General features: G+C 43.7%; 1 protein-coding gene and 1 long non-coding RNA gene across 3 annotated transcripts in view; one reads left to right on the top strand and one right to left on the bottom strand.

Annotated features, from left to right (window-relative positions):
- Positions 1-934: 934 nt before the first annotated feature.
- LOC310714413 lies at positions 935-7,992 on the top strand. Its single transcript, XR_014529723.1, has 3 exons — positions 935-1,182; positions 4,774-4,863; positions 6,104-7,992. It is a non-coding gene; the product is annotated as an uncharacterized lncRNA (long non-coding RNA).
- Positions 1,580-24,902, bottom strand: part of MYLK4 (myosin light chain kinase family member 4) — a 797,874-nt gene continuing 774,551 nt past the window's right edge. For both annotated transcript variants that reach the window (XR_014529601.1, XR_014529602.1), the window contains one exon: positions 1,580-1,690. The gene's annotated coding sequence lies outside the window, so the exon portion shown is untranslated. The remainder of the gene's footprint in view (positions 1,691-24,902) is intronic.

Below are 24,902 nucleotides of genomic sequence, written 5' to 3' on the forward strand. Positions count from 1 at the left end.
GTACACACACTCCTTTCACTAAATAAACTTGGAGAAACATTTGCAGTGCAGCTGTGTGCCTAAGATGCTGCCTCCTCGGGGCACAAGTAATTGTATACCAACAAGAAGACACTTCTAATTTTCATTCCCAGTGCATGACTGTTGCTTGTCTTGGCATTGTATGAAAGGCCTTGCATCGGAGACAAAACCTCCCATTCTTTTTCTTCTGAAGGGAGACACCCGCTAACAAATGAGACCATTTTGTTCTTTACAAAGCCACTAATTTGCAATGACCCGGTAGCTTTCTTGTTCGTGGTTCCAATCCTACATTCAGCACAGAATCCAAAGAGTAGCAGCAGAAGAGTGTTTTCCAGCCTCTGGGCAGCTCTGTTCTGCCCCAAATCTCCAGTGCTATTTTAATATCTGCATTAAGCCAACGGCGGAGCAAGCTGATCAGTCGCCTGGGGTGGCGCGCGTGCCCTGTGCCCAGGGACGGTGCGAGCTGGGGCAGAACCCTCCGCAGGGCCTCCAGAGTCTGCCTGCCTCCTTCCACTCAGCCGCCCTACAGCTGAGGGGGAGGCAGCGGGCAGACCGCTTGCGGCATCCAGTGGCGTAGCGTGGGTTGTCAGCACCCGGGGCAAGGCAAGTAATTTGCGCCCCCTAACCCGTGGATTTGCGCCCCCTAACCCTAACTCCCAGATGTTGCGCCTGGTGCGGCCGGCCCCCCCTGCACCCTCCACGCTACGCCACTGGCGGCATCACAGAGCCTGTGGGCCCCCAAGCCACCATGTCACTCCCAGGAGAGATGCGTGGCTCGGGCGTGCTGCAGTGAGTGCTGCCCGGCATTTTGTCACCCCTCCCCCTCAGTGGTGACATCCAGGGTGGACCACCTCCACCACACACCCCTTCTTCTGTCCCTGCATTAAGTCATTGGGAGCGGTCATGGGAGCAGTTCCAGGATAAGGTGCCATCGGTATGCTACTGACGCTCAGCTCTATTTCCCCATAACATCTGAATCGGGAGAGGCCACACCGTCGCTGGGCAATTGCCTTGGATGCCGTGGCAAGGTGGATGAGGAAAAACAAGCTGAGCTTGAATCTTGTGGGTGAATTATTCCCACGTCCAAGAAATGGGTCAATTGCTTATCCTGGATGGGGCTGCCAGGGCTGGATTTAGGTTTGATGACGCCCTAAGCTACTGAAGGTAATGGGGCCCTTTATATGTCCTACTGTCTTTTGTCAGCAACAAATTGTCCCTGTTTTTTTTGTGTTGAATATATGTTATATGGTAATTTATGGATCTATTAGGTATCTAAAGCCATTTGCACATAACAAAATATGTATTTTATCAAAGTAATTGTACAGTGGTACCTCAGGTTAAGTACTTAATTCGTTCTGGAGGTCTGTACTTAACCTGAAACTGTTCTTAACCTGAAGCACCACTTTAGCTAATGGGGCACTGCTGCTGCACCACTGCTGCACGATTTCTGTTCTCATCCTGAAGCAAAGTTCTTAACCTGAAGCACTATTTCTGGGTTAGCAGAGTCTGTAACCTGAAGCGTATGTAACCTGAAGCGTATGTAACCCAAGGTACCACTGTATTATATTTTGGAAATGTACATCCAGGTTTTTTCCCCTTTAATTATTTTGGGGGGGCCCAAGAGAGTGGGGCCCTAAGCTATAGCTTGTTTAGCTTATATGTAAATCTGGCACTGGGGGCTGCGCAACCTCTAAAGAAGCAGGCCAGAAATTTGGGGGTGCTTCTGGGTCCAGCGTTGTCACTGGAGGTTCAGTGGCTAAAAGTGCCTTTAACTGCAAGTGATTTGACAGCTATTGCCAGGTATTGCCAGGCTTCAGGGGAACAGATCCCTCCCACAGTGGCAACAAAGAAGCAGATTTTAAAAAAGAAGAGTTCTTGCCAATTAGTTTATTCAATAATCACAGCAAGAGACAAAGGAATGTGGTCTCTCTTTAGAAATGGCGTTGCTCCAAGTAAAATCCCACGTCCCCCTTATTCTGCGTCACTCCTGCATTGACTAATCTGAGCTTTCTGTCTCTGAGCTCTCTGTTCTATTACTCTCAATGCCCGCCTGGTCCTGGGAGAGGGGGGATCAGGAATGCTTTCCAAAGACACTGAGTCTGTCAGCTGTCTCTCTCCCCCCCCCCCGGTGTTTCTTCTTCCTGCTGTTCCTCTTCCAATATTTCCAACTTTCCCCCTCTACAGTCTCTGAATTATGCCCTTCTGCAAACCACTGTTCTAAATCTATACTGTTCTCAGGAAGGTTCAGGATAACAGGGGGGGGGCACCATTCCTCCTCATTCCAGCCCCTGGCAGCTATACCTATTCCTGGACCAGGAGAACTTGGCCTCAGTCACTCATGCGCTTGTTACTTCAAGGCTGGATTACTGCAATGTGCTTTGTGTGGGGCTTCCCTCGCAGTTGATCCAGAAGCTGCAGTTAGTGCAGAATGCTGCAGCACGATTACTGACAGGATGCCTCTATTTTTTGTTATTTGGTGCATATAGGCAGACATGATGCAGGAAGAAGAGTGTGTGCATCTGTTTCCCAGAGAAGACATGCATTCTTCAAATCAACTTTCAGATATGCCATTCTCCGGATAGAAATGGACAAATCTGTCAAGTTAGCTTTCTCTCGGTTACTTTTTTCCCCCTTCCCAATTTTGGTTTCCCACATTTCTGCAACAGTTTCTGGGTTTTTTTTAAGTCCTCAAAAACTTGTGTAGTTCCCCTAATAGAAACATTTTTGAATGCAAATTTGTTTTACACACATACAGGAAAACACACACATAATTCACCCTAATATAATGCATGCCATATATATTATTTTCATATACATTTATGCACACTTTCCTCTGGTATATGCATTTTTCATACACATTACTTGACTGGAAAACTGCATTGCAAAATCTTAGCAGCAATAGCTCTGCATACATGTAATACATGAAAATTGCTTGTGTGAGAGAATGTTGCAAAACCAAAAGGATATATTTCCGTGATGTGTGTAGAATAGAATAGAATTTATTATTTATACCCCGTCCATCTGGCTGGGTTTCCCCAGCCACTCTGGGTGGCTTCCAACAAAATATTAAAATACAGTGGTCTAAAAAAACACACAAATACAGCGGTCTGTTAAACATTAACAGCTTCCCTAAAGAGGGCTGCCTTCAGATGTCTTCTAAAAGTCTGGTAGTTATTTTTCTCTTTGACATCTGATAGGAGGGCGTTCCACAGGGCGGGTGCCACTACCGAGAAGGCCCTCTGCCTGGTTCCCTGTAACTTGGCTTCTCACAGTGAGGGAACCTCCAGAAGGCCCTCAGCACTGGACCTCAGTGTCCAGGCAGAACGATGGGGGTGGAGACGCTCCTTCAGGTATACTGGACCGAGGTGTAGGAGATAGTAAAATAAAATTTTAAAAAGTGTCAGAGCAAGGAAGACATAAAGCTGAAAAGGTGGCAGACTGAGGCTGACTTTCATGTTTAAATGGAAATTTGCTTTCAAAATAATCCTGTAAGGCAAAACAGTGCCACATGATCTAGATCTACTCTTAAAAAAAAACAAACCCCATTTAATTTAATGGGGTTTGCTTCCTATTAAGTGCCTTACTTACTCCTTGCCTGTGTCCATTATTCACAGTGATCTAACTCCTATTGTGTAAGGAGTCCTCAGTAGCTTTAAATTAACATAAATGGGTAGCTTTGCTGAGTGACAACTCTATCTGTGCGAACAATCATCATTGTGTCATTTGCTATTCCATAGATCACTTTATTTGATAGTATGTACCCTGCTCTCGCTCTGTACACGCTGCTGAGAAGAGATGCTTGCACTAACAAAAATCATGCTTACTCAGATGTTAAATTATATGGTATCAATGAAGGTGATTTAATCAGTTTATATCCTGCACCCCCCGGGGGGGCTAACACATCAATGCAAAAAAAAAAAAAAATATTTTTAAGGCATTCTAAAAACAATCTAAAAAGCAGCGCTATTTTTCTAGAAAAAAAGGTGCCAGAACTCACCGTGAATGCCTCCTTGTGTTCTTTTATAATGGCAATGGCGCCCATGTTCTGGCTGAAAAAAAGTCCTGCCAAAAAACACTTTATAAACATTATCCCAGCCAGTGGTTTCGGGGGGAGAGGCACACCTCACCAGGGAGGGAATTCCATCAATGGGGAAGCACCACTCAAAATGCTCTGAGGGGCAACAAGGCCTCACTTGCCACTTGTAGGGTCACAGATGGGTAATAAGGGGAGAGGCACTCTTCAGTACTTGGTCCAAGATTTAGGACTTTATAATGCTAGGACAGTAAACCCATAAGCGGTTACATTCCGGGGAGCACGCCTAAACCCAAAATCTCATACAGTGGTACCTCGGGTTACATACGCTTCAGGTTACATGCGCTTCAGGTTACAGACTCCGCTAACCCAAAAATAGTACCTCGGGTTAAGAACTTTGCTTCAAGATGAGAACAGAAATCGCATGGCGGCAGCAGCGGGAGGCCCCATTAGCTAAAGTGGTACCTAAGTTTAAGAACAGTTTCAGGTTAAGAACAGAACTCCGGAACGAATTAAGTACATAACCAGAGGTACCACTGTATAGTCAAAACACATTGGGTACAATGGTGGGTGGGATTGGCAAAGTTTATTTTCCTGGACACCCACTCCCTTTCGCCCCCTTCTTATTTTTTTAAATGCCAAATGAGGAAAGCTCAGTGCACACAAGGCTTACCCCAACTCACACAAGTAACTTCAGCTCTCACTTTGCTGATTTGCTCCAGAAGAACACTGTGGTCAAAGGCATCAGAAGGCATTGAGAGATCAAGAATACCAACAAGAGTCGCAGTCCGACTTTCTGTCTCCCAACAGAGGTAATCAATCAGGGCAACCAAGGCTCTTTTGGTACTTGAAACCAGGTTTCACACCAGATTAGCAAGGAGCTAGATCAGGCATGGCCAAACTTGGCCCTCCAGCTGTTTTAGGACTACAATTCCCATCATCCCTAGCTAACAGGACCAGTGGTCAGGGATGATGGGAACTGTAGTCCCAAAACAGCTGGAGGGCCAAGTTTGGCCATGCCTGAGCTGGATAATCTGCTTCCTCCAGGTATACCTGAAGCTAGCTGGTCACCACCCTCTCAATCACCTTGATTAGGAACGGAATATTAGAGTCTGGGCAATAGTTTTCTAAAACCTCCGGATCCAGGGACTGAACTTAAGAGTGAAAAAACAAGACACAGATATTAACAGGTGTGTCCATCCTTATATAGAAGTTTAGAGTGCAATGCATGAAAATTAAAACAAAAGCCTATGGGGCATAATGAAGTTCTCTACTCTGATACACCAAACATGCTCTTTAGATCTAGCTGTAGATTATACCTCCATTCTATATGAATTCCAACAAAGAATACAGTTTCTTGGACATCCTCTAGATCAGTTTTAAAGCTCCTAGGATGTGAGCTTTCTTCTTCCAGGAGCGTAGGAGAACCTTCCGCAACACCTTGATGATGTAAAAGAACTGCTGTTTGGTACAGAATTTAATTCCAGGTAAGCCTCATTGCTAATTCTAAGCACGTACAGTTTCCATGTCTGCTTTGATGAAATGAACAGGGCTAGTAAGTTTCAACATCAAAGTACTTAAAACTGGGGCTCTGCCATTTTCCCCCTCTCTATATTACAGGGAAATGCCACTTGTTCTCCGCAAATGGAAAATAGACGGTGATATCACTGAGACATATATAGAGTGGATTTTTCCTTCTCTATCAGCCTTGTTAGTGTTGGCAGAAAGTTACTATTTCAACAGTGAGAAAAGGATGGGGATTGGGCTAAACCAGTGATCTCATCATGTTACCAAATGGTTGCAAACTGGAGCTATTAACCAGTGACTGATGATGGGAGCATCCCATTTTTTATCTTTTTATTTACCTCAGTAAAGGCTGGCCAAGTAAAGATATGCTTTAAATGCTCATATTTTTTCAAGTTCAGGGCTGCATATTTATTTTGAAACGCTTAACAATTTTTTAAAGAAATGAATGCAACGGGATTTTTAAAAACTCTTATAAACTTAATATTTCTTTAAATGCATTCCTAATGCCTGTTGAATTGATTTTAGGAAGAAGAAGAAGAAGAAGAAGAAGAAGAAGAAGAAGAAGAAGAAGAAGAAGAAGAAGAAGAAGAGTAGTAGTAGTAGTAGTAGTAGTAGTAGTAGTTTGGATTTGATATCCCACTTTATCACTACCCGAAGGAGTCTCAAAGCAGCTAACAATCTCCTTTCCCTTCCTCCCCCACAACAAACACTCTGTGAGGTGAGTGGGGCTGAGAGACTTCAGAGAAGTGTGACTGGCCCAAGGTCACCCAGCAGTTGCATGTGGAGGAGCGGAGACGCGAACCCAGTTCCCCAGATTACGAGTCCACCACTCTTAACCACTACACCACACTGCCTCTCAAGTGCGGCTTATGAATTTCTAGTTGCAGCCATTAGCTTTTCAAATCTATAAAGTGTCTGAAGTACAGAAATGTGGTCACTCCAGTTCAGTAAGCTCATTCTGGGTGCAGAAGATGCCTGAGGCATAGAATCATAGCATTGTAGAGTTGGAAGATACCCAAAGGTCATCTAGTCCAATCTCCTGCAATGCAGGGATCTCAACTGAAGCATCCATGACAGATGGCCATCCAGCCTCTGCTTGAAAACCTCCCATGAAGGCGAGTCCATTACTTCCCCAGGGAGCCCGTTTCACTGTCTAACAGCTCTTACTGTCAGAAAGGTCTTCCTGATCTTGAGTCAGAATCTCCTTTCTCGTAACTTGAAGCCATTGATTTGGATCCTACCCCCTAGAGCAGGAGAAAATAAGCTTGCTCCATCTTCCATATGACAGCCCTTTAGATATTTGAAGATGGCTATCATATCTCTTCTCAGTCTCCTCTTATCCAGGCTAAACATACCCAATTCTCTCAACCATTCCTCATAAGGCTTGGTTTCCAGACCCTTGATCATCTTAGTTGCTCTCCTCTGTACACGTTCCAGCCTGTCAACATCCTTCTTAAATTGTGGTGCCCAGAACTGGACACAGGTCTCCAGAGGAGATCTGACCAAGGCAGAATGGAGCAGTAACTGTGACTTCCCTTGATCTGCATACTTCTGTTGATGCAGCCTAGAATAGATTAGCTTTTTTTTGCTACTGCATCTCACTGATGACTCATGTTAAGCTTGTGGTCTACTAAGACCACAGATTCTTTTCACATGTACCACTGGCAAGTCAGGTGTCCCCTATCTTATATCTGTACAACTGGTTATTCCTGCCCAAGTGCAGAACCTTACATTTGTCCCTACTGAAATTCATTTTGTTAGCTCCAATCTGTTAAGGTCATTTTGAATTCTGATTCTGTCTTCTACAGCATTAGCTACCCCTCCCTGTTTGGTGTCATCTGCAAATTTGATGAACATCCCTTCAATTCCTTGATCCAAGTCATTTGTAAAGGCATTGGACAACATACCCAGGACAGAACCACTTGCCACTTTTTTCCAGGATGATGAGGAGCCATTACTGAGCACTCTTTGGGTTCAGTCAGCCAACCAGCAACAAATCCACATAATAGTAACCTCATCCAGACCACATTTTACCAGCTTCTCCACAAGAATATCATGGGGGACTTTGTCAAAAGCCTCACTCAAATCAAGATACACTATGTCCACAGCGTCCCCCTGATCCACCAAGCTTGTACCTCTGGAAATGTTGGCACAAAGACTGGATGTGTGAATACATTATTCACACGGTGATATACATTCTGAGTAGGATATCCATTGAGTGGCTCATACTGCATCATAAAGTGTGGGTGGGGATGCCAATTTTAATTAGTGTGCCGCCCGGCCTGACCTACACTCCTTAATCTCATCTGCTTTCCTCCAAAGCCATGGAAGATGCTGTCTCATGACCAACACTGAAGTGAGATTAACTGCCAATCTAGACAGCTTTTGTACATGGATTATGGGCGGGTGGAGGCATCGTGCTGTTCTTTGCCTCAGGCAGCAAAATGCCTTGGGTCAGTCCTGCTCACTTACCTGGGAGTAAGTTCCATTGAACTCAATGGGGATTACTTATGAGTAGACCCAAAAGGATTACACAGAGGGCACATTGGTGCCCTTATGTGTTGATCACATCATCCTTGACCACTAGCTAGGCTGGTGAGGGCTGATGGGAGTTGTAGGTCACCTTATTGGGTACCTTTGTATTAGACAGATAACTGCCTTGTCAGTTTCCACATTTGAATTTCCAGCATGAGGGAAACTGAGCTCATACCGTATTTTTTGCTCTATAAGACTCACTTTTTCCCTCCTAAAAAGTAAGGGGAAATGTGTGTGCATCTTATGGAGCAAATGCAGGCTGCGCAGCTATTCCAGAAGCCAGAACAGCAAGAGGGATCACTGCTTTCGCTGCACAGCGATCTCTCTTGCTGTTCTGGCTTCTGAGATTCAGAATATTTTTTTTCTTGTTTTCCTCCTCCCAAAACTAGGTGCGTCTTGTAGTCTGATGCGTCTTATAGAGCGAAAAAATGCGGTAATTCCTACCTCCAATGTCTTCATTCATACCAGGTTGCCAGTTTAGTTTCTTTTTGCTTCTCTAACGTGATCTGATTCCCTCCTACCTGCCTTAAACATTGTGCAATGGACAGGTGAGCCTGAAGGTCTGTGTCTGAGTCAACAGGCTGTTTACATGCCCCAGCCAGGTTTGGCTGGGTTCAGAATTAGCCAAGACAAGTTTTGCACACCCTTAACTGGCCAGCCTTCTTTATGATGCCTTTTTTATGGTTGTTAAGACAGTTAAACCTTTTTACTGCAAAGCAGCTGTCCTCCCACCCTCCTTGACAAGTGAGAAGAAAGATCCTCAGGGCATGCGCCCAGGTGTATTTATAGAAAAATCCAAAGCTATTTGTGTTCATTATAAATTCTTCACTTGCCTAACAGAAGATGAAAAATCCCCACCTTTGTCTAACACATTGCTGAGCAAGGAAATACCAATAAGTAGCAATTACAGAGACAATACTGATTTACTTAGTGGTGCTGGGTATTTTCAGCAGTTTGTCACACCCTTTTGCAAAAAGGTGCAAAATTCTGTATAGGGAGGCAGGAAACAGAGAAAGAGGGAAGAGTGGCTGGCAACATGTCAGTAGGGAAGGATCTGTTCCTTTTAGTGCTCTCAGTTTATCATTTTCCCAATCTTAAATTCAGTCCTCCACATTTCTGTGTATTTATTTTTTTAATCCTCATACAAATTCATCAGTTTAGTACAAACTTCTCCTAATGAACACATTTTTGTTTGCAGCTTTGACAGATGCACACATTTTTGCAGGAAAATTCCCCTATCTTTTATGTTGTTGTTTAGTCGTTTAGTCGTGTCCGACTCTTCGTGACCCCATGGACCAGAGCACGCCAGGCACGCCTGTCTTCCACTGCCTCCCGCAGTTTGGTCAAACTCATGCTGGTAGCTTCGAGAACACTATCCAACCATCTCATCCTCTGTCGTCCCCTTCTCCTTGTGCCCTCCATCTTTCCCAACATCAGGGTCTTTTCCAGGGAGTCCTCTCTTCTCGTGAGGTGGCCAAAGTACTGGAGTCTCAGCTTCAGGATCTGTCCTTCCAGTGAGCACTCAGGGCTGATCTCCTTAAGAATGGATACGTTTGATCTTCTTGCAGTCCATGGGACTCTCAAGAGTCTTTTTTATGGTATTTTCACCAATACTGCATTTTTCCTGGTATAAGATGATATTCTTTGCTTTACAATATTGCTTTCTTAATTTAGTCTTCAGAAAAATACATGGGGGCATCTTATACACGGAAAAATATGGTATGGTAATTCTTATGCACACGTTCCCCTAGTCTATGCATTTCTGTATACATTGGCTGGTAAACTGCATCGAAAGATTCAAATAACTGTAAATTTTGAAGAAAAGCCGTGCTTCATAGTCTCATATTCCTTAGGAAAGTACAAATTTGATAGATTCACTATTAAATGTATGTTCTTTACAATCAAGCAGTGTATCAGCTTTATGAAGCAAATGTGACATTTTGAAATAAATAAATGTTAACTAAATCAAATTTCTCTCCCAACCCTACATTTCGGATTAGGGCTGAAGAGAGCTATGTTGCAATCTCCACTCACCGCTATGGGCTAGTCCCTCCTTCTCAACCTAACCCTCCTTATGTGGTCACCAAGTTATATAATTCCCAGCAACCCTACATTTTCTATGTAATAATAACAATAATGTATTATTTATATGCTGCCCATCTGACTGGGTTGCCCCAGCCACTCTGGGCAGCTTCCAAAAAGTTAAAACATCAAACACAGCAAAACATCAAATATTAAGAACTTCTCTCAGATGAGCGGGGTACAAATAATAAAGTTGTTGTTGTTGTTATACATGCTCAGAACTGTTTGGCCTTTTTAATATATGAGGAAACGTAGGCAAAATTGCTACTGTTCTGGAAGTTGGGAAATAAGAGATACTGTATTTTTCGCTCCATAAGACGCACCTGACCATAAGATGCACCTAGTTTTTAGAGGGGGAATGCAAGAAAAAAAAATCTTCTTTAAAGGGAGCGCGGAGCAGAGCCTGTATGCATCCCAGGCTCTGCCCAGCGCCCCCTTTCACAAGCCGTGTGTGTGTGGTGCTTGCAGGCTTTTCCCTGAGGAGGGAGAAGGGCAGCTCTTTAAAGGGAGCGCGGCTCTTGCTGGCTTTTGCGGGAACTGGGGGAAGGGACAGAGCGCGGCTAAGCCAGAAGCTAGAACAGCGAGAGGGAGCGCTGCACAGCAATCCCTCTCACTGTTCTGGCTTCTGGGCTAGCTGCACAGCCTGCTTTCGCTTCAGTAGACTCACACACATTTCCCCTTCTTTTTAGGAGGGAAAAAGTGCGTCTTATAGAGCGAAAAATACGGTAAGTGGAATTGTGATCGTTCCTCAGTCAAGCAAGGTGCCACCACTGAGGGGACTCCTCTGCCATAGACACCAACCAATTCTCAGGTGGTGGGAGCATCTGAAGAAGAGCATCTGAACATCCGAGTTGTGTGGGGAAGTGCACATGAAGACAAGTGGTCCTTTGAGTATGCCAGTTTGAAACTCCGTCCCGAGGGCCTGCAAGATCAAAAGCAGCACTTTAAATTGGGAGAAAGTATAGATGCCATGTGACAGGCTCTGTTCAGGGAATGCATCTGTGATTCTAGGAAAAACTGGCAACTCTCACCCGTGCCCTTATAATCCAACAATCAGTCAGATCAAACTGTTTCCCAAGCCTCTCTTGCAACAGCTATCAAATGAATAAACAACACAATAGTTTATATATCCTCCTCCCTTCCCCAGGTAGGTGTGGTTTCTAGTAAATGCATTCCAGATACCTGGGCAATGTCTTCTGACAAGCTATCAAATTAACTTGAATTGCTTCACTCCAGGTAATTAGAGCTCCAAGATCTATTTGAGTATTACAATGACTTTGAGGGCAATGTCTGTGTTCCTGTCTCGGCCCAGAAAACTGCATCTGGTGCTGCTAGCCGGAAGAAAATGATGTTTTAAGCAGGCCCTAGATTTCCCCAGGCTGTAGCGTTGCAAGATTTGAGGGATATCTCCAGAGCACTCTTCCATTTCCATCCTTCAAGAAAGTCAAAGTTACCTGTGTGGTTCTACACCACCGCCACTATTTCATCCTCACAGTCACCTTGCTAGTCTGAGAGATAGGGACTGGCACAAACTCATCCCAGTGAGTTTCATGGATAAGCAGAGCTTTGAACTCAGGTCTCAACAGCCGTAGTTGAATGCTACCCATGATGACGTGCTGACTATCAGGTGCTCTATGGGTCTTCATTTACAGATGAGAGGCTTGGGTAGTGGCTCCAGAATGAAGGGAAATTCCTTTCCTGAGGGAAAGAGGAATATGTACTCCAAAACAAGTATTAACATATTTCTTCAAATTAAAATATTCCCTTGCCCTGAATACATTATTGCATAATGATTGCACAATAGCCAGGCAGATTTATTTATTCATTTAAAAAATGGCTGTATGATACGCCAAAGGCCCAAGACAACTTTTCTCCCACAGCCTATTGAGAAAATCTTAAGTCCAGCTCTCGCTAGAAGAGCTAAGTATTGGTCTGCTATTTTCTTTGTGACCACATCCACACCATACATTTAAAGCACTATGATGCTACTTTAAACAGTCATGGCTTCCCCCAAAGAATTCTGGGAGCTGTAGTTTGTTATGGGTGCTGAGAGTTACTAGGAGGCCCTATTCCCCTCACAGAGCTACAATCAACAGAGTTCCTGTGAAGGAGAATTGTAGCTCCATGAGGCAACAGGGGCCTCCTAAAAAGTGCCATTAACAAACTACATTTCCCAGAATGTGTTGGGGAAGCCATGGCTGTTTAAAGCGGTATCATAGTGCTTTAAGTGTATGGTGTGATTGTGGCCCAGGAAGAAGCAAAAATGCCTCTAGATATGCAAATTCTAGATATGCACAATTCAGAAATGCTAGGGTGCTCAAAAATAATCCAGGAGGTTTCCGCAGTTTGCTTTGTTCTGTCTTTTAGGAGACAACAGACTAGTAACAATGGAAGATGGCAGACACAGGAGTTGTGAAAGGCATTTTCATTAGATTATGTCATGGGGTGAACAGTTTGTAACAGTTCTCGTTCTGACATATAAAGCAATTAAGCACCACCTGTTATTGCTGGCTCTAAAAGTAGAGCTTGGCACCCCAATCCTAAGCACATTTATTTGGAAGTGTCTCTTGATTTCAGTGGATCTTACTTCCAAATTTTCTGAATTGCAGCCACTGAGAGCAAAGAGCAGGCAGTCAAAGAAATTAAACACAGACATACAAACTCAATACTTGACCACATGAGTCGCATCCATATTTGCATGGTGTACCACTTTTCAAATATAACTGGGATATACCACCTGAACCTTTCTAATAACCTGAACCTGTATAATAATAATAAATACATTTATGCTGATAAGCATGAACAAACATAATGCATATTGGCCTGGATCACACACAGCAGTAAGCCAAAATCATACCCTCCAACATTTCTCCGATGAAAATAGAGACGTCCAGATTATCATCAACATCATCATCATCATCATCATCATCATCATCATCATACCCTGCCCGTCTGACTGGGTTGCCCCAGCCACTCTGGGCAGCTTCCAACATATTTAAAAACATAATAAAACATTAAACATTAAAAGCTGCCTTCAGATGTCTTCTAAAGGTTGTACAGTGACTTATCTCCTTGGCTCGGGGGTCACATAACTTGATACCCTCCAACATTTCTCTGATGAAAATAGGGATGTCCTAAGGAAAAGCGAGACATTCCGGGATCAAGTCAGAAACCGGGACGACATCTGTAAATCTGGAACTGTCCCTGGAAAATAGGGACACTTGGAGGGTCTGCAAAATGTGGCAGACAGCAAATGACAGATCCTGATGCCCAGAGAAAATAGTGCAGCCCCATTGCTCCTACCTCAGTCCTGCTGCTATGGTCCTCACTACCAGAAGCTGAGCCATGGTTTAGATTGTGTCACATGTGAACCTGGGCTCATGGTTTGTCTCCCCATGGGCAGTCAACCCCAAACAAACCTTGGTCAATGTGAAGTGGCAGCTTAATTTTTGCGCTGGGACTCACCATTCATAGTAAGGCTTTGTTTGCTTAACCGTTAAGTGTGAACAAGGCCATGGTCAAGGCTTCATTTGCCTGCATATCCATCGGGTTGCTGCCCTTCATTTTTTTAAAAAAAAATCATTTGTAAACCACATGATATTTGTAAGCCACAAATCTCTTTTGGCTTGGTGCCATTCACCCTCGTAACACTAAACCGTGGTTTAGGGTTACGGGTAAACACGGGTAAACACAGCCATAAATAAAAGAAAGGCCATTATGAGGGTAGATGCTCATGCCCCATAGTGTCCAGATCATTTGTTTAGCATGAAAAGGATTGAGGTGTAACACCAAAGTTTGGGCACATTGAGACTTCAGTTGTAAGTGAGCACGGTGTGTTTCTGTGTGTGGTTATTTGGAGGGAAATATCTGCAGGGAGGGGAGCAGTTTCTTCATTTCTGCTTCTTCTGTTTCTTCCTTTCTGCAAATGCCACCCCACCTTAACGTTATGGGCAAACCTGGGAGTCGGAATTCTTTGTTTGCTTCATAATACGTAGTCTGCCCTAAGTGGTGATTTATTATTTTGCTTGTTCAAGAGAGGCTGGAAAGGGAACAATATACAAAATGGAAGGGAGTTTATAAAGGTTGCTTGCCAGCCTCTGGTCTAGATACTGCTAAATCATCTCTGACAACCAGAGATTACTTGCCTCCCTCAGGCTAAGAGGCATCTAACCAAAGAGCATTGTCAGGAAATTGTGCTACATGTTGCATCAGAGTGAACTTTTAAGAAGGCATTTCCTGGAGAAAGACACTCCAAGTGCTGTTTTTGCCTCTCTCACACTGGGTTTGTGAAACCAAGAAATACGGCTTTAGATATGCTCATAACAGGCTTTAAGACTGATTAATAGTGATGTAGGAAGAAACATTAAACAACTTTTTTTATATAAATAAAAAAGCTAGGGTAGTGATGCTGGTTCATAAGAAAACAGACTGTGGACATATGCTTACATGTCCTCCACCTGCCATGGGGTTGACTGTCTGATGTGGAAATATGGAATACAGTCATACCTCATGTTAAGGACGCTTCAGGTTACGTGTTTTTGGGTTGCGGACCGTGGGAAACCCAGAAGTACAGGAACGGGTTACTTCCGGGTTTTGTCGCTCGCACATGCGCAGAAGCGCCAAATCACGCTGGTGTCTGCGCAGACGTGGCGCTTCAGGATGTGACCACTGCGGGCTGCGGCCGTGCCTCCATCACGGATTACATCTGCAACCCGAGGTTCCACTGTACTGATCTTAAGATTGGAAAGTGAGGAATCAAAAGTGCAGATCCCTCCCCCAATTTCTAATCCAGATTTTCCATTTCTACAGTTTAAATTTTAAAATAACATGGGAAAACATTTTGATGAGAATAATACCGCATGGGTGTGATGCAGAACTTGTATGCGTGATTAGCCTCAAGTCCCCAGGACAATGCTGTTTGCAAGCACCCCAGATTGTATTTTGTTGCCATCTGTTGTGAGGGAGGCAGCAGAGCTCTTCTTAGTCGCCACCAGCTAGCGGCCACTATCCTCACCCCAATGTCCCTGGAAAGGCACTACATTATGACTTAGCATCCTTCAGAGAGAGCTTATGGAAGAAAAATGGTGGCTGCCTCATTAGCTTGACCACTCTCTCATCTAATTTGACTCTAAGTAGCTCAAAGAACTTTTAGATAGACTGGTGCTCTCGGCCTTGCTGATGTGGTCCAAAGGAAAGCAGAACAATCTGTTTGGCACCAGCTTGGCTGCAGGTGTTGCCAGAAGGTGGTGTACAAGGTGCCATCCAACCAACTTAAGGACTCCGCTCTGGATTTATTTACTCCTTAGCTTTTTCTTCTGCAGAAGATATTTTGCAAGGCAGCGGGGGTTTGGGATCAGAGTTTTCCTTCTCCTGCCTTCCAAGGTCAACAAACCCCAGCTGCCCCTCCCTTCCCTCTACAGCCGGGGTGGTCAACCTGGTCCCTACCGCCCACTAGTAGGCGTTTCAGGATTCCAGGTGGGCAGTAGAGGGTTCTACAGCACATGTTGCTGCAGCACTGGTGGGCGGTAAGGAAATTTTACCATCAAGAAAGAGGCATTAGTGGCCGGTAAGTATAAAAAGGTTGATGACCCCTGCTCTACAGCATCTGCAGAAACCACATTCTAGATCACTATTGGTGTCATCTGCTCAATCCACCATAGCTGGGGGAGTTCCTAATTCACCTAATTCACCAAGGGTTTGAGACTCATCGACTCACCTGATTTAGCTGACCAGTCAAAGCCGTTCCTGGGGTGTGGCCACTGTCGCATGTTGACAGCTTCCAGGAGCCACAGGTGAGAGCTGAGTGCAGGGAGAGGACCAAAGGTGAATAATAGCTGGGCAGTTTCAACATATCTAAAAACATAATAAAAACATCAAGCATTAAAAACCTCTCAATACAGGGCTGCCTTCAGATGTCTTCTAAAAGTTGTGCACAAACTACCCCAGAAGGAGCACAACGTGTCCCACACCATAGGTGCTAAAGGTAAAGGTAAAGGTAAAGGACTCCTGGATGGTTAAGTCCAGTCAAAGGCGACTATGGGGTTGTGGCGCTCATCTCGCTTCAGGCCAAGGGAGCCCACGTTTGTTCACAGACAGCTTTCCAGGTCATGGGGCCAGCAGGTCTAACCGCTTCTAGTGCAATGGAACACCGTGACAGAAACCAGAGCGCATGGAAATGCTGTTTACCTTCCCACCACTATTTATCTACTCACACTGGTATGCATCTGAATTGCTAGGTTGGCAGAAGCTGGGATAGCACCCCATCATGCAGATTCGAACTGCCGAACTTCTGATCGGGAAGTCCAAGAGGTTCACTGGTTTAGACCACAGCGCCACCTGCTCCCAATGGGTGCCACCCCTTCCCTGACTCCTCATACACACTGTATAATGGGATGAATAGATGTATTACCCAAGAGAAGCTAATAACCGAAAGGGGTGGGTCAAGGACACAAAATGTTTCTTTTGCATTGCTTTCCTCATCAGCTGTGGGTTTAAATAAACATTCTGTAAATGTTTTGTCCATCGCGTTACTTAAACAATGCTTTGCTATATGGGTTACAATGTGTATTTCTCTGCGCTTTATAGTTCTTGATGCAGAGCACAAATACAATTGCGACCACCCTTTGTATATAGGAATTTTCAAAGGCGAAATGGTAAGCTTCAAGGAATCACCTTTGTTCTGATCACTGGCAACACATCACAGCGGGTGATATCAGATTCCATCTCAGATCACCTGATATAGGTTTCATAATTTGTCACGAGGCCCATGAACACTTCAAAGAGATCAAGAGGGGTGTGCGCTTATCTGCAGACAGCAGGGATATTCCTGTGCTTGTTTTTAAAATTAGGAGGTCCGTGTTAGCAGCTGCATGTTTTCTTAATGAAATCAAGGGCACAATGTATGTATAGGGCTTTATAAATGGAGGACCCCTGGAGTTTTTTTGTTCTAAAAGTGAAGGATATAAATGGCTAATTGTATAGTTTTGCCAGGGAAGAAGCCCGGCTCGATGCCAAGTTATAGAGTGTTATTATAAAAATTAATCCTCTGGCTAGTTGATGACTTACAGTATCAATACCAACTATAACAATGTTAATCACATGGAAGTGGTTAACAAACAAACAGTTCATGTACATTTATTTGTTATTCTCATGACAAATGGGATTCATTTTAAAAGCCCAGTTGATCAGGATGGATTTTTTAAGGCCAAAAATTGATAACAAAATGAACAGCTTAAGACAGGCACAGGCAAACTCGGTCCTCCAGATGTTTTGGGAGTGCAATTCCCATCATCCCTGACCACTGGTCCTGTTAGCTAGGAATGGTGGGAGTTGTAGTCCCAAAATATCTGGAGGGCCAAGTTTGCCTATGCCTGGCTTAAGAGATAAGCAGTGACACATAAGTAGATACATAAGTAGATCCAGTCTGTCACTATATTTATATCCCACTTTTCCTTCAAGTGAGTTCAAGGTGGGATATAAATTGAATGAATGAATGAATGAATGAATAAGTGAATGAGTGAAAAAGCCACCATTGGCAACCTAGATTGTCTGTATTTCTGTCTCACTGCTTATCACTTAAGTATCACCTGATTTGTCATCCCCTATTAGGCTTCTAAACCATCTGTCATATTTTTGCCAGTCTATAAATACAGAAAAATGAAGAACTTCAATTCATAATTCTGATCAGGGTACAGAGCACTGATGTACGTTGACCTACTGTCTAAATAAACCAGGTCAACCAAGCAGAGTATCGCTCTGGTGTTACGTAATATTTTGCAATGCCTGAGGCATTACAGATTTAATTAGTGCATCACCCTGAAATTCCGAGAAGTATTACGTAAATGTTTATACTGGTGGAGATGAACATTATGCAGCCCTTTTGTTTAGAGGTGTCATATTTAATGAAGTGCATTCATTTGTCCTTAAGTAATAACAGGGGTGCAGAACGTGAGAATCAGATCGCACCCGCAACCACACACATGGCTAGGAGCTAGCAGACATCACCACTGGCATTAATGGGGCCTTTTACCCTGAGACTCAGCGGCAGAGTGAAGAGAAAAGCTTCTCTCTTCTTGCCCATCACTTTTGCAGTGAGGATTGGCTCCCCTGACCCTGTTAATCAGAGAGCGAGAGAGAGAGAGATGTAACTGCCTGCTGTGTACTTAAGCCATACCCTCCAAGTGTCCCTATTTTCCAGGGACAGTCCCAGAATTATGAAACCCATCCTGGCTTCTGATTTGATCTTGAGATGTCCCTATTTCCCCTGCCGGTGCTGTTGCTGCTGAGCTCGGGGAGGAGGATGAGCTGGTGCTTGTCCTTGGTGGTGGCAGCTGCTACCAGATAGCATCCTGTTGCCTTTCCATGGCTGCTGCTGCTGGCCGGCTCTCTTTGGCTACTTGTAGCACCTGCTGGAGAGCAGGCAAGGAGGAGAAATGTCCGCCACTGCCATGGGCCAGCCCTGTGTGACACACTGGCTCTGAGGGACAGGCAAAGAGCAGGGCTGCTCTGTGTGGGAAGAAAGGTGGAGCAGAGCAGAGCAGAGCGCAAGCGAGTCTTGATGATGACGATGATTAACTTTTTATTGCAAACAGTTTACATAAGAAATCGAAAAAAGAAAAAAAGAACAATCAAAACGAATAGATGAAAACAAGGAAAAAACAAACCTCAATAGCAACACTAGACAAGACATCAACTAACATCACACATTCTTTTGACTTCCAATTCACCTTTTTGTGCTTTCAGCGTCTTCTTAGCTTATATGCACCTTCTGTTGCCTCTATTACATATCTGAGATTATCTGCATTTATAACTCTCCTTACTCTTCAAGATTTAGTCTAAGCCTGTCAGAAGCATAGCTGTCAACTTTTTCCTTTTTTTTTTAAAGGGAAATTCCCTTATTCCGAATAGCATTCCTCGCAAGAAAAGGGAAAAGTTGACAGCTATGGTCAGAAGATTTACATTTCCACAATATTGTTTTAAGTATTCTTTAAATATTGCCCACTCTTTAAACACATTCTGGTTTGGGTTTCCTCTTATTCTCCCAGTCATTTTCACAATTTCTAAGTCGTGGGTAGGCAACCTGAGGCTCAGGGGCTGGATCAGGCCCAACCGCCTTCTAAATCCGGCCCGTGTTTTTACATGAATAGAATGCGTGCTTTTATTTAAAATGCATCTCTGGGTTATTTGTGGGGCATAGGAATTCTTTTTTTCTCTCTTCAAAATATAGTCCGGGCCCCCCACAAGGTCTGAGGGACCGTGGGATGGCCCCCTGCTGAAAAAGTTTGCTGACCCCTGTTCTAAGTATTCTATCATCTTCACCTGCCATTCAAGCTTTGTAGGAATCAGGAGTCTTGATTTTTTTAAAAAAAATGTTGTACAGTATGTGTCTACATCTAATCTTGCCCCTTTCTAAAATAAATAAATAAATATTGGTGTGTGTTTCTCTTCTTGTAGATCTACCAAAAAATAAAATAAAATCAGGGTTAAGAGGTTTTCTCTCTTTCTCTGATTTTTTTTATTACTTTTCAATTACAGTCCAATAATAGCCTCATTATAAAAATGCCAAATCATAATTACTAATACCAATCATTCAGTTACCAAATTATATAATTTAGGTGGCTCCCTGCATGCTGGAATTGATGGTTTGGTGATTTTCTTTACTTCTGTGCTCCAAAATTTTATTAATTTCAATTACACTCCAGTCAAGATAACAATCCCTTATACAACAACTGCAATATTCATATTGACACATTAAATGATTTAAAAAAAACTACAAGTGAGGCACTTAAACTATACCCTCATTCTTCCTGTGTTTGGCAATTATTCTGTCCGTGATGTTTCTTCCTGTCCTTGTAAAATGTTATGCCTATCTTTTCCCAGTTGTCGCTGTTCTTGGGCGCAGCTAATATCCCATTGTTGTTTCAGAAATTCTACAAGGGTTTTGAGGTTTTTCTCAGGACGGTGGAGGGAGTGTGTGCTGTGTCCCATCAGGGTGATGGTGGTGACACCTGCCCTTCTTCTGATAGGAAATGCTTGGGGCGGGAATAATAAGTGAGGGGGTCAAAGAGGGTCAGTTGGCGGGAGTGAGAAATGCCTCTGTTTTCATCTGAGGAATGTTGGAGGGTATGCTTAAACACTACTTCCTCAAAGGAGCAGGACTAGAGGAAGCTGAGTTTGTGTCTGTACTGATTGTTTATAGGGGGAGTCAGAGTATAAAGTTAAAGGTAAAGGACCCCTGACCGTTAAGTCCAGTCGTGAACGACTCTGGCGTTGCGGTGCTCATCTCACTTTACTGGCCGAGGGAGCTGGCGTTTGTCCGCAGACAGTTTTTCCGGGTCATGTGGCCAGCATGACTAAGCCACTTCTGGTGATGCCAGAGCAGCGCACGGAAACGCCATTTACCTTCCTGCTGGAGCGGTACCTATTTATCTACTTACACTGGCGTGCTTTCGAACTGCTAGGTTGGCAGGAGCAGGGACTGAGCAACAGAAGCTCACCCCGTTGTGGGGATTCGAACCGCCGACCTTCTGATCGGCAAGCCCTAGGCTCAGTGGTTTAGACCACAGCGCCACCCACGTCCCTACATATAGTCAATGCTAATTTAAGACAAGTGGACTGGATTTAAAGATGCCTTGCACAAACAGAAAACTGCTTCCACTTGTGAATCTCAGAAGGGGCAGCAAGGAAGCTAGACCTCCAAGACTGGCCAGAGCAAGCAAACAAACAAACAAACTGCTGTTGTAATAAGGCGTGGATGATATTCTATAATGTTCACTTTGATCAATTCTTAGATTTCTTTTTTAAAATTCAAGTATATGTATGACTGGGATGGATTTGTTTCAACAATATGGAATGTGATGTTTATAACTCTCACTGTTTGCTCTAGAAATTCACTCATCAAGTCCTGACCACTTTTATCAGTGTAAATGTGCATGGGTAGAACTCCGCCCCACATGGTCGCCTGCACATTGATGTGGCTTTTAACATTCCATCTGTTTTTTTGGAAGCCAAGAAGAATTCACAGGACTGGCCCAAGACATTTTGGGATCTGAAGTAGAAGCTCCAGCGGAAACCCTGCAGTTAAGATATAGCATGGAAAGAAAGAAAGAAAGAAAGAAAGAAAGAAAGAAAGAAAGAAAGAAAGAAAGAAAGAAAGAAAAGAAAAGATTATTTCAATATTCTAACACAATTAAATAACCAAAGTGTGATAACTTTTCATGGTACCCCAAATCCGCTGCTTGAGGCAGTCAACTCATTTTGCCTAATGATAGAGTCAGCACTTTCACACTTTCCAAAGCAATATGCAATAGAAAGCCATCCTTTGAAATTCACACATCTTCAAATTTTACAGTTCTGTTCTCCAGCCAATTAATGTCTATAAAATGCATATACTAAAAAATGCATATAAAGTACCTAAGAATGCATACTGTATATTGGTGAAAAATAACACAAATGTGTTTTATATCAGTGAAATTTGTTTGCAAAAATCGCATTAAAATGTGAATATTGGGATAAGTTGGCACAAAAATGTTGGTGATTTCTCATGAGGGCTTAAAAAACGCTTTCACAAACTGATGCGGAAATGCGGAGAACTCAACTTGAGGCTGGAAAAATGAGAAACTGGGAGAAATCGAAATTGACAGACTCAAGCATCCCTACATATGGATTGCTGTTTCCAAAGAGAAATTCTTTCCATTTCAGATTGACAGAAGCTCACTGAGACTGGAAACACTGAAAGCTCTATTCATTGAGAAAAGAGCCCAGTATTTTTTTTCCCCTGGAGAATCATCACCCACATGGATCTACAGGTGTAAGCAGGAAGGCCTTCATTAGAAAGAAAGAAAAACTCAACTGTGATTATGTTTGCACAGCAGCACACAAGAGGAATTTAGTTTCATAAGCGAGCAGATGGAAACCAGGGGGAGGGGAGCAATAGGGTGGGCAGGATCAGATCTCAGAATATCTTAAGGAGGATACTGCAGAAGAACATATGTGCAGGTCACATGCACAGGTTATAATTGCTTTCCTTTTCATTTTCCCCAAAACAGATGTTTATCTTAAGCAAAAAAAAAAAAAAAATCCATTAAAGAAAATAGTTTGTTTACACTTTCCTCAACATTCTCAACATTTAAGCATGTGCTTTAAAATGACTGGGGATTACAGTCTTCGCTTAGCTCACTCTCCCCATTCAAGTTAAAGTTCTGTGCAAAACACACACACACAAATTGTCAGAACTGGTTCAAGCCCACAATGGTTGGGTTCCTTGGTCACATAATACCCCATTTGTGTGCACGTTGTTGTTTAGTCATTCAGTCGTGTCCAACTCTTCGTGACCTCATGGACCAGAGCACGCCAGGCACTCCTGTCTTCCACTGCCTCCCGCAGTTTGGTCAAACTCATGCTGGTCGCTTCTATAACACTGTCCAACCATCTCATCCTCTGTCCTCCCCTTCTCCTTGTGCCCTCCATCTTTCCCAACATCAGGGTCTTTTCCAGGGAGTCTTCTCTTCTCATCAGGTGGCCAAAGTATTGGAGCCTCAGCTTCAGGATCTGACCTTCCAGTGAGCACTCAGGGCTGATTTCCTTCAGAATGGAGAGGTTTGATCTTCTTGCCATCCATGGGACTCTCCAGAGTCTCCTCCAGCACCATAATTCAAAAGCATCAATTCTTTGGTGATCAGCCTTCTTTATGGTCCAGCTCTCACTTCCATACATCACTACTGGGAAAACCATAGCTTTAACTATACAGACCTTTGTTGGCAAGGTGATGCCTCTGCTTTTTAAGATGCTGTCTAGGTTTTCTCCCAAGAAGCAGGTGTCTTTTAATTTCGTGACTGCTGTCACCATCTGCAGTGATCATGGAGCCCAAGAAAGTAAAATCTCTCACTGCCTCCATTTCTTCTCCTTCTATTTGCCAGACGGTGATGGGCCCAGTGGCCATGATCTTCGGGGGGGGGGGGTTATGTTGAGCTTCAGTGCACAGAGTATTCCAAAAGAGATCGACACTAGGGCTATATACAAATCAGCAGCTTAAAACACAATGTAGATGTTTCCTTCCACTGTGTTACAAGATGGATGCGCACTGTTGTACACACCACCAGTGTGTGTGGGGGGGTGGAATTTGCACATAACCTGTTTGGTTTTCCTGCACCCCCTTCAACTCTGATTCACGAAGCTGTCATCCATGTGTGTGCAATGGCTGCCTCAAATTTACTCATTTCAGCTTGTCCGCAAAGTGAGCGTGGCTTAGGTTTTTGTTCTGAATTGAAGCTGATTTAATGGGAGAGACTTCAAACAGCAGTATTTCCCAAGAAACTATGGGAGAGCTCTGTGTGATGGGTAGCACCATGTGTGCACAGATTCAAAAGCCAACAGTGGAAGCACACTTGAGCCAGAGTACATGGTAATGTGGACACAGTCTAGCATGCACAGGGCTCTGTGCGCATGTGGGAGCAAGGCCTATGCGCTCACATGGCCTTTGGGTCAAGGAGGTGAATTCTCTGCATTCTTTGTTCTGTCACCGGGATACATGTGCCTTACTGTGTATAAATGTGAGAAAACAGGACTAAAAACATGGCAGCACAGAGTAGGGAAAGGAGTCTGGAGGAAAGAAGGTGTTTTCCTTGCTTTGTTATAAGCAAGAAGAAGAAGGATAAAAAGGAGGGCAAGAAAGTCCCTTCTAAATATGTTTGTACTAAAAATACATCAAACCCCCCAAAATAAAGGAACAGGAGGATGTCACTTCTCTTAGACAGCCTGCTAGTCCTTAAAGCAGAGATTTAAGTTGCCTAATAAAACTGTCATGTGTGAAAAGGAGAGAGGAGAAATGGATATTTGAACCCTTCCAGAGCAGCTTGTGATACCCACTTTAAAAATCAGCAACATCATCAAATGCCTATGCCCTGGAACCAGTTAATACAAATGAGTGCACGCATCTTCTCCTCGGGACTGAGTACACACCTGCGTGGCCCATTTGAAAAGTGTCTGTGCATCATTTCCAGGACTGTGGCTAAGGGCTGTAGCTCAGTATGTTCCAAGTCCCAGGTTCAAGCCCTGTCATCACCAGGAAAAGATGGGAAATGCTCCTGTCTAAATCTCTAGAGAGCTACCACCACAGCTTGGTGCTTCTGGACTTTCATAACCCTTAACAGACTCCCTTCCACAGCTGATCTCTCACTGCCATTGTTCAGTCACTGTTCACCTTCTTTCCTGGTAATATACTGGACTATCAACTAATGGTGAGAATGTACCCAGGATATCACCATTTGCCCTGTTGCTAGGATTTGGGATAGTCAACTGCTGGGGGTAAAATTGCTATACCTCAGGGAACATGGAGGAAACATGTTTAAGTGCCATTTGAACCACCCACACAGCATGCATTCTGGCAACAATGATCTTGTTGTCGCCAGCTCCCTACCAAATGTTATTTTTCCTACGGAAATGCATTTTTCTAACTCAAAGTACTGAACAAAAGAGCTCCAGATGGCAAGAGCACTGTGCAAGGAGGCCTAGCCACCAGAGGGAAGACTGATCATTAGGAACGCTAGGTGCTGATCAACCAAATAAGAACCATGATTTTTTAAATAAAAAATAATTCAATCTCTGGATTATCGAGCAAACAACAGCTTGTATACTTGGACCCTACAGGATATTATTTTTTTGTTCTGAAGCATGAACTCCGGCTATTTTGCCATTTGAACCCTTATGG

This window comes from Podarcis liolepis, assembly GCF_965112155.1.
Source record: "Podarcis liolepis genome assembly, chromosome: 8".
Classification (NCBI taxonomy): Eukaryota; Metazoa; Chordata; class Lepidosauria; order Squamata; family Lacertidae; genus Podarcis; species Podarcis liolepis.